This window comes from Pecten maximus, chromosome 2 (assembly GCF_902652985.1).
Source record: "Pecten maximus chromosome 2, xPecMax1.1, whole genome shotgun sequence".
NCBI classification, from domain to species: domain Eukaryota; kingdom Metazoa; phylum Mollusca; class Bivalvia; order Pectinida; family Pectinidae; genus Pecten; species Pecten maximus.
This window is the reverse complement of record NC_047016.1, coordinates 44,197,949-44,205,701: the sequence shown is the minus strand read 5'-3', so window position 1 is coordinate 44,205,701 and position 7,753 is coordinate 44,197,949. Positions and strand designations below refer to the sequence as shown.

General features: G+C 33.0%; 1 long non-coding RNA gene across 1 annotated transcript; it reads right to left on the bottom strand.

The window, feature by feature from the left end:
• Positions 1-554: 554 nt before the first annotated feature.
• On the bottom strand, positions 555-3,475 carry LOC117322197. Its single transcript, XR_004531488.1, has 2 exons — positions 2,979-3,475; positions 555-679 (listed from the first exon to the last, which is right to left on the bottom strand). It is a non-coding gene; the product is annotated as an uncharacterized LOC117322197 (long non-coding RNA).
• Between the last annotated feature and the right edge of the window lie 4,278 nt (positions 3,476-7,753).

The following is a 7,753-nucleotide window of genomic DNA, read 5'->3' as shown; positions in this document are numbered from 1 at the left end:
TGTTTATTGTTCCTTTTGTCTTTGTGGCCATTCTGCTAACTATGTACTCATAAGAAAACAAATATAAATCAGTTACTAGTTGTTATTGAATGACATGAAATTGGATGTTATGTCACGTATGGAACTAAGCAAACGAAACAATTTGTCACTTTTAACGGGTAAGTCGCAATTACCAAGCTTAATTTAACAAACAATTTCAAGGCCAGAATACTGTTGGTTATATAACTCGCTCAATTAGTATTTTCCTCCCCGGGTAAGTCATCGATACCGTAGTCATTTCTTAGCCTTCCTTTTTGTAAAATATCAATATTATTTTTTAAAAGAAAGGAATAAAATCTTATGTAAAATGAATATGCCATTTTGAGTAGCTATTCGGTAAATCGGTGACACTCGTTTCACGGTCAGTTAAGTTTATCTTTAGAATTCAAACGAAACCAGTTTAAAAAAAAAATGTTTTGAAAACAATGTCAAAAGCTGTGAAAGTTGGTCACATAAATATATCTTATAATGTCTACATGGTTTGGGTAAATCAAAACTGAGGCTGAAAAGGCAAAGACGTGGCTATCCATTTTAATCGACCAGTTTTATCGTTGCGTTTGCTACACCACGTTTAGCATGATTGACAAGGCGACGAAGACTTTCTCATGTGGTCAGTTAGAGTTCCTCCGTGGCATCGATCCTTAAAAAACAAAACAAAAAAATTCAAGATTAATGTTAGATATTGCCAATAAAATATCAAAGTCGGAATCACAATTTACATATTTACTTGAATCATGGGTGCTCGTTTCTATTAATATTTTTGTAATTGTGTTTGATCTATTTCAAGTTGATGTTTTAGCTGCCTTTCAGTATCTACATTTTTTTGTTCATATCATCACTGTTGAGTCATTGAAGGACAAACATCTGAATTGTGCAATCTTATTTAAATGCTGTTTAATATCGTGTGTGCCTTTTGTACAATCCTACAATGTATACCATAGCCCGAAGTTGGTTCCGAGTTCCGAGTTCCGTTTAAGAAAAACTGAAATACTATGTATTAGCTTTATTAGTTTTGGTCAAAGTTCCGAGTTCCGTTTAAGAAAAACTGAAATACTATGTATTAGCTTTATTGGTTTTGGTCCCAGTTCCGAGTTCCGTTTAAGAGAAACGGAACTCGGAACAAACGGAACTAGGAACGATATTCTATGTACTTTATCTAAATATGAGACCCGAATCTGAAGAAGAAAAACTACATGTGTCAAATGGATGCAAAGTCATTTATGAGTCACGTATGAATTTTACGGGACTGGGTCCTAGTTTTCAGTTCCGGTGAAGAAAATCAAAACTAGTAAACGGAACTCGGAACCAGAGTTCCGTTCCAGTTCCGAGTGCCGTTTAACCAGTTCCGAGTTCCATTTAAGAAAACGGAACAACTATGTATAAGCTATATGTAAAACCAATTAAGCTAATACATAATATTTCAGTTTTTCTTAAACGGAACTCGGAACTCCGTTTATCTTAAACGGAACTCGGAACTGGTCCCTAGTTCCGTTTTACTTACACGGAACTCGGAACTAACTTCAGGCTCCCGATATGGGACTACTATATCTGCTTTATAAAGTTGGTATCTGGAACATACTTAGTGGCCTTTCCTTTAATGAGTTTCCCGGCATACTCAAGAAGAAATTAGTAAACAATCTGAGGACGAATACTCCTTTACCTGAGACAAGCGTATCAAATTTGAATATTATACTATCATGATACTTATTTAAATGAAAAACAATACTTATTTTGCATGGTATATGAAAATTCAAACAGCTTTTTGCATTTCCAGAACACCATCATTTGTTTGGTGATATATGTGATTCAACATCAAATTGGAAAAAAAAAAGAAACTAGTTCATAAATAGTACTGTCAAAGAAAATTTTGAAGGGTTTTTTATTTTATTTTTAAGGATAAAGGTTTTTGCATTATCCTCTGGTTTATAACGCTTTCTCCGTCTTGGTGTGATATCCACCTTTCAGGTGTAAAATTTGACAAATATAATATATCTCAGTACTTTCCAATTAATAGACCACCGACATCACTTTTTTCATTATATTCTACAAATGCTTAAAAACTTAACGAATGTATTTTCGTTGTAACAATTTAATATAGTATTTCCAAATTACATGAAATCGCCATAAAAACATTATATTAATCTGAATAAGATAAACTTGTGTTTATTGACATATCAAACATTGCTAAATCCTTAAATATAGTCACGCTAAATATTTTTATAGCATTATTGCATTACATTTGTATATTATGTGGAATTTGTTACTTGTTTTAAATACACAAACATGTTTAGAATTGCGACGTATGTTCTGTATCCTCCGATAATCTCATTAAATACAATGCGCGGCATGTTTTGTTTCATTGTTAGAGAGTAATAATCAAAAATCTAATATGTATTGCTAAGTCAAACATCTTTATATTGAACTATATATGCTAAAAAAAGGTTAACAATGACGTACATCACTAGTAGTAAGTATATGTATGAAAAACTACAATATATTTCCCATTTTTTCCTGTTAGATTTCCAAACAAACATGTGTCCAGCCAGAACATAATCATTTGACAAACAACAAAATGGTCGAAATTCATCAAAAATATAAAATTTACAATGCTTCCGCATATAGTTATATAATGCCAATGTTATAAAACAATCAAACAGAATATCATGTTTCAGCTGATAAACTTTTATGTACATCATTTACCACAAAATATTCCGTAAATGCTCTTTTTTTTCTTAGCCATATTAAATCCCGTTAGATTTAGACCCTGTTTATAATATGGGTATGCATATATTCTACTTTAGTAATTACATATAACTTATATTTACACCCTCCATATTCAGTTTTATATATTATATATACAGATATACAACAAAGTAATATACAAAACATTTATCTTGTATCATCATTAAGAAAGTAATAATAGAATAACATCAACTCACCAATGTCCAGGTGTAGTATCGGCAACTAAACTAGGTTTACTGGTGCCTTGGTTTTCTTGACATTTTTGCGGGAAAACTACGGGGTGCTCAGTAGGATAGAATAGTGTTTTTTATATAGATTTACTAATGCAATCACGTTATATACCCCATTGGTGCCTCTCATAGACAGTAAGAAACTGACCTGCGCTAGCCACTGCAGCAGGATCAGCTGCAGGTGACCCATATAGATAACGTAATTCGCTAGGTGTGTATGTGAGGTGACTTCACACAGTCTACTCAACATATTTTTCCAGCCCTATACACACGGTGTGTATCAGGGTGGTTCACAACGCTGTTATACAGTTTTCCCTTAAATATATTAAGTAGGGTTATAGTAGGCCACTAGATGTGTGTACACTGTGGACACCAAATTATGGTGTCCACAATGTAAAATGTGTCCACAACGTTGGTCTATACACCGCTTATGTGTCCACAACTCCGTAATTCTGAGAGCACACACACACACGCACACACCCTCACACACACACACACACACACACACACACAGTAGTCATCCACTCATGGCTGAATACACACCTGACCCCCCCCCCCCCCCCCCCCCCCCCCCCCCCCCATCATCATCACTGTAACTGTCAGAACCATTTAGGAGTATGTCAATATGAAAATATTCCTGCTTATGTAGAGAATTTATAAGAGTATCTCTATGCACAATATAGTTAGGGCATAAAAAGAAAAAAATGATATGAATATTTCACAGTGTACCCCACCTCGGCATTGTTCTATATATTTTTTTTGGTATGAACGCAATGGGATACAGACATATTCTATATAGCCCGTTACAATAGAATATGTCTGTATCCCATTGCGTTCATACCACCGTAAACGAAATAAAGAAACTATTAAATTCATATATTTAAATCAAACAAATACAAAATGTAGTTGAAATACTTTACAAAGAAAATAAAAGTCGCGATGTGCTGCTACATTTTTTTTCTTTCTTTTTTTCTTTTTTTTTCTGTGCGTGTTTTTTTTTTTTTTTTTCATTTTCGTTTTTTTTTATTTGTTTTGTTTTGTTGTTTTTTTGCCAAATTTTATTCTTGATAAACACAGACAGTTACAACAATGTCATACATGTTTGGTAACTATGGCAGTCGTGGCTGCTAAGATAACATAGTTCCGGTGAATCTACGTAAAAAGACACGTAATGTTAACAAAATTAAAAGAAACAACTCAACATTCTTATTTAATTCATTTTACTTTCTCAATCAATTAATATATATACACATCACAATTTCGGTCTCGAATTAACTATGATTGTTAAACACAGGAGCTATTGACACAGATATAGGAACTGTACGCTTCAGCCATTTGTAGTTAGCTTACCTCGTGGCTCATTTCCGCCATCTTCAGTTTAGTTTTTGACAAAATACTCACTTGACATCAGCTTTTTGTACAGAGATCATCGGTAGCAGGGTAAACGTTAAAATTGCATTGATCAGTCCTTTGAAAATGGCACCGTCTAGTTGACGTTCCGGTAACGTCACAAAGAGACAAAATTGTCTAGTGGAAATCTATTGTATAAAGATGTGGGCTGAGAAAAATTATTTAAAAGACGGGAAAATCACAAAATTGTACAGTTTCATAAAATGTATCACAAGAAAACTCCATTTTATCTGTCAGATCTTATTCCAGGTAAAGTATCAGATAGTCATAGGCATAATACACGAAATTCAAATCATTTACTGTCAATTAATTGCAGAACTCAGTTTTACAAAACCTCATTCTTAAATGCCTCAATACAGTTATGGAATGCATTACTAATTGACATTCGAGACAAACCGTCTGTCAGTATAATTAAAGGCTTTTTACAAAAGGAAAAACTGATAATCCCCAATTATCTTAGCATTAAAAAGAGAAATCTGATAACCTTACATACAAGATTAAGGCTCAAATGTAGTAATGTTAAACAACATTTATGCATAAGAAATTTAGAGGAAAGTCCATTATGTTCTTGTGGATTAGTAGAAAGTACTTACCATTTTTTACTATCGTATGACAATTACAACATTATTAGACAAAAGACCTTATTTCAGTTAGATATAATACTCACTGAAAAAAGTTTGCTATGGGGAAAGGATACTTATTCAAAACACAAAAAATGATAAATATTCTTAACAGTACAAAATTATATTAAGCTAAGTAAACGTTTAAGCTAATACTTTTGAACCCATTATGTCATCTATCGAATGTATAATGATATACATTTATATGTAGCTCTATAAGGTAATCTTATTTACAGGTGTCACTGTTGTTTATTTCTGCTTTTAATTCTATTCACAATATATATGTCTATTGGTTTTAATTGTAACCAATCAATATTATAATTTCATTTCATATTGATGTAAGGTGTTCCAGTTCGAAGATTTATATTTGCCTTTGTATGTAAATGGGAAAGGAATTAATATACTGTAAACATGTTTTCCCATCCCATAAAAATATGTATATGCATTGACTATTTTGATTAATGAATAAATATTATTTAAACAAAAGAGACGAGGTCATGATTATGTTACCGATTCCCGCGCTTTTCCATTGCTTCATGGTAATTTTAGCACAGCCAGAATTTATTAAGCTGAAGAAGGGAGAGATGTAAATATATGCGAATAAAAATCATAATTGAGTAAATATTTTTTCTGATATTTATTTCTGTATGATTTCATATGAAACTTGTTTAATTCGGAGGGAAAGGTAACAAATATTAAATTATTGATGCAACAACTAAAAGAAAATTTCTTTTAAATTGTGATCTATTTAAGGGTCCAAGAAGAGCGCTTTTCTATTCTTGTTTATAAATCATATTTATGGGATTTGAATCATATTGTATTTTTGATGAAAAATGCTGTACTCATGAAAACGTAGTTGAAAAGAATGTATTTTTTGTGTCAACTTTGAAATTACATTTAAGTTAATTATCACTACATCGGAAATAGTTTTTCTGTGTTTTTTCAGCTCATTTTTCAACATTCATTTTTGATTGCACAGTTTGCCTTTCTTTCGTGATGACGTCACAAATCAAGGTCATATACGTCATGCAGCATGTATGGAGCAGTGCAGTCTTATGGTCTTTATTAGTCACCCATCAAAATTCGTACGAGATGGACAGACTTTAGCTTAAATAATATTTATTGCTATTAATAAAAAAAATAATTAGACACAAAAATAATCTACAAAGAAACTGTGCTTTGTATATAGTGAAAATGCCATATTTTGAATAAAATGTAATAAAGTATTCTATAAACAGCAGAAAATAGTTTCACAATATAAATGTTTCAACAGTGATATAAATATTTATGGCAGAAAATTTCCATTATGTTTTCTGGCATTAGACTTCAATTAAAAACTTGATGAAAATCATACATAGGTTTTGACATGTTAAAAACATTCACTACAGAGCACACGCTGCCATCACATCGACTCAACTCGCGATGTTATTTTGTTAAACCTTTTAGTTATATTATTTATTTACTTTTACCATCTGTACACCACCCAGGATGTTTTCTAATTAATCGTAATAGGCCCTCGGCGAATTAATTATCGGCCGAGGGAATCGTTTTTCACAACATAACGATATCTATTGTTGTTTATACCTACTATATTTGTGTAACTGTTCCATGTTCTATGTCTATATGTGTGTAACTTACCTGTGTCTTGATAAAGGGGCAGATTGCCTCGAAATTTCTACAATTTACTCGTCATATAAATATATACATATACGTGTAACTACAATGTATATGTTTATTAAATCGGAGTAAATAAGAGCACGTATGTACACTAGCCCTTAGACAAAAACCACTTCTATATAAATTCAAATACGAGTGTACCTCTTCAAATACACTGTAATATGCAATGCTGAGTGCTGGACATTAACCCCGAACCGGCTGTTTAGATTGCATAAGCTAGGTTACTGAATTCACCTACATGTATGAGTGTAGGACAAAAGCCCCCCCGGACATTAACCCCCCCGGACATTAGCCCCTAGGACAAAAGCCCCTCCGGACGAAAGCCCCCCCCCCCCCCCCCGGACATTAGCCCCCCTGGACAAAAGCCCCTTCTTTATGAATTTAGCTGGTATACTTTATATGAATCTGTACTTTTGAAAAACAGAAACTAAATATATATATTGTTGTTTTTATCTCTGAAATTTGGAGAATAATTGTGTGGAAAATGAAGGTCCTTAGTTCAATGTCAGTGTAGCATTATATGTCTGTGGTTAAACATCATAATTTATTCTTTCAAACTTTATGTTATTATACATGAGTATGTAGTACTTAATTTTTAATATAACCATTGCTGAAAACTTCAATTGAAATTAGAAAAGGAAACAGATAAAGAGAAAGATAAATATTTTGTTTATTAAGGGCTTTTTGTTTATTAGTGAGAAGGGGCTTTTGTCCCAGAGGTTATTGTCTGGGAGGGGGATAATGTCAGGGGGGGGGGGGGGGGGGGGGGGGGGCTATTGTCCGGGAAAGGGGGGGGGGGGTTGAGGTATGGACAAAAGCCCCCCCGGACATAAGCCCCCCCCCCCCCCCCCCGGACATTAGCCCCTAGGACAAAAGCCCCTTCACACTAATCAAAAAGTGGACAAAAGCCCCTTCATTAAAAAATATTTATTTATTTTTGTTTATATTGATCTAAAAAAAAAATTCAATATATATTTTTAGCAATATAACATTAAGTTCAATCAAGTGCTACATATATGTATAAGTGACTTCAGT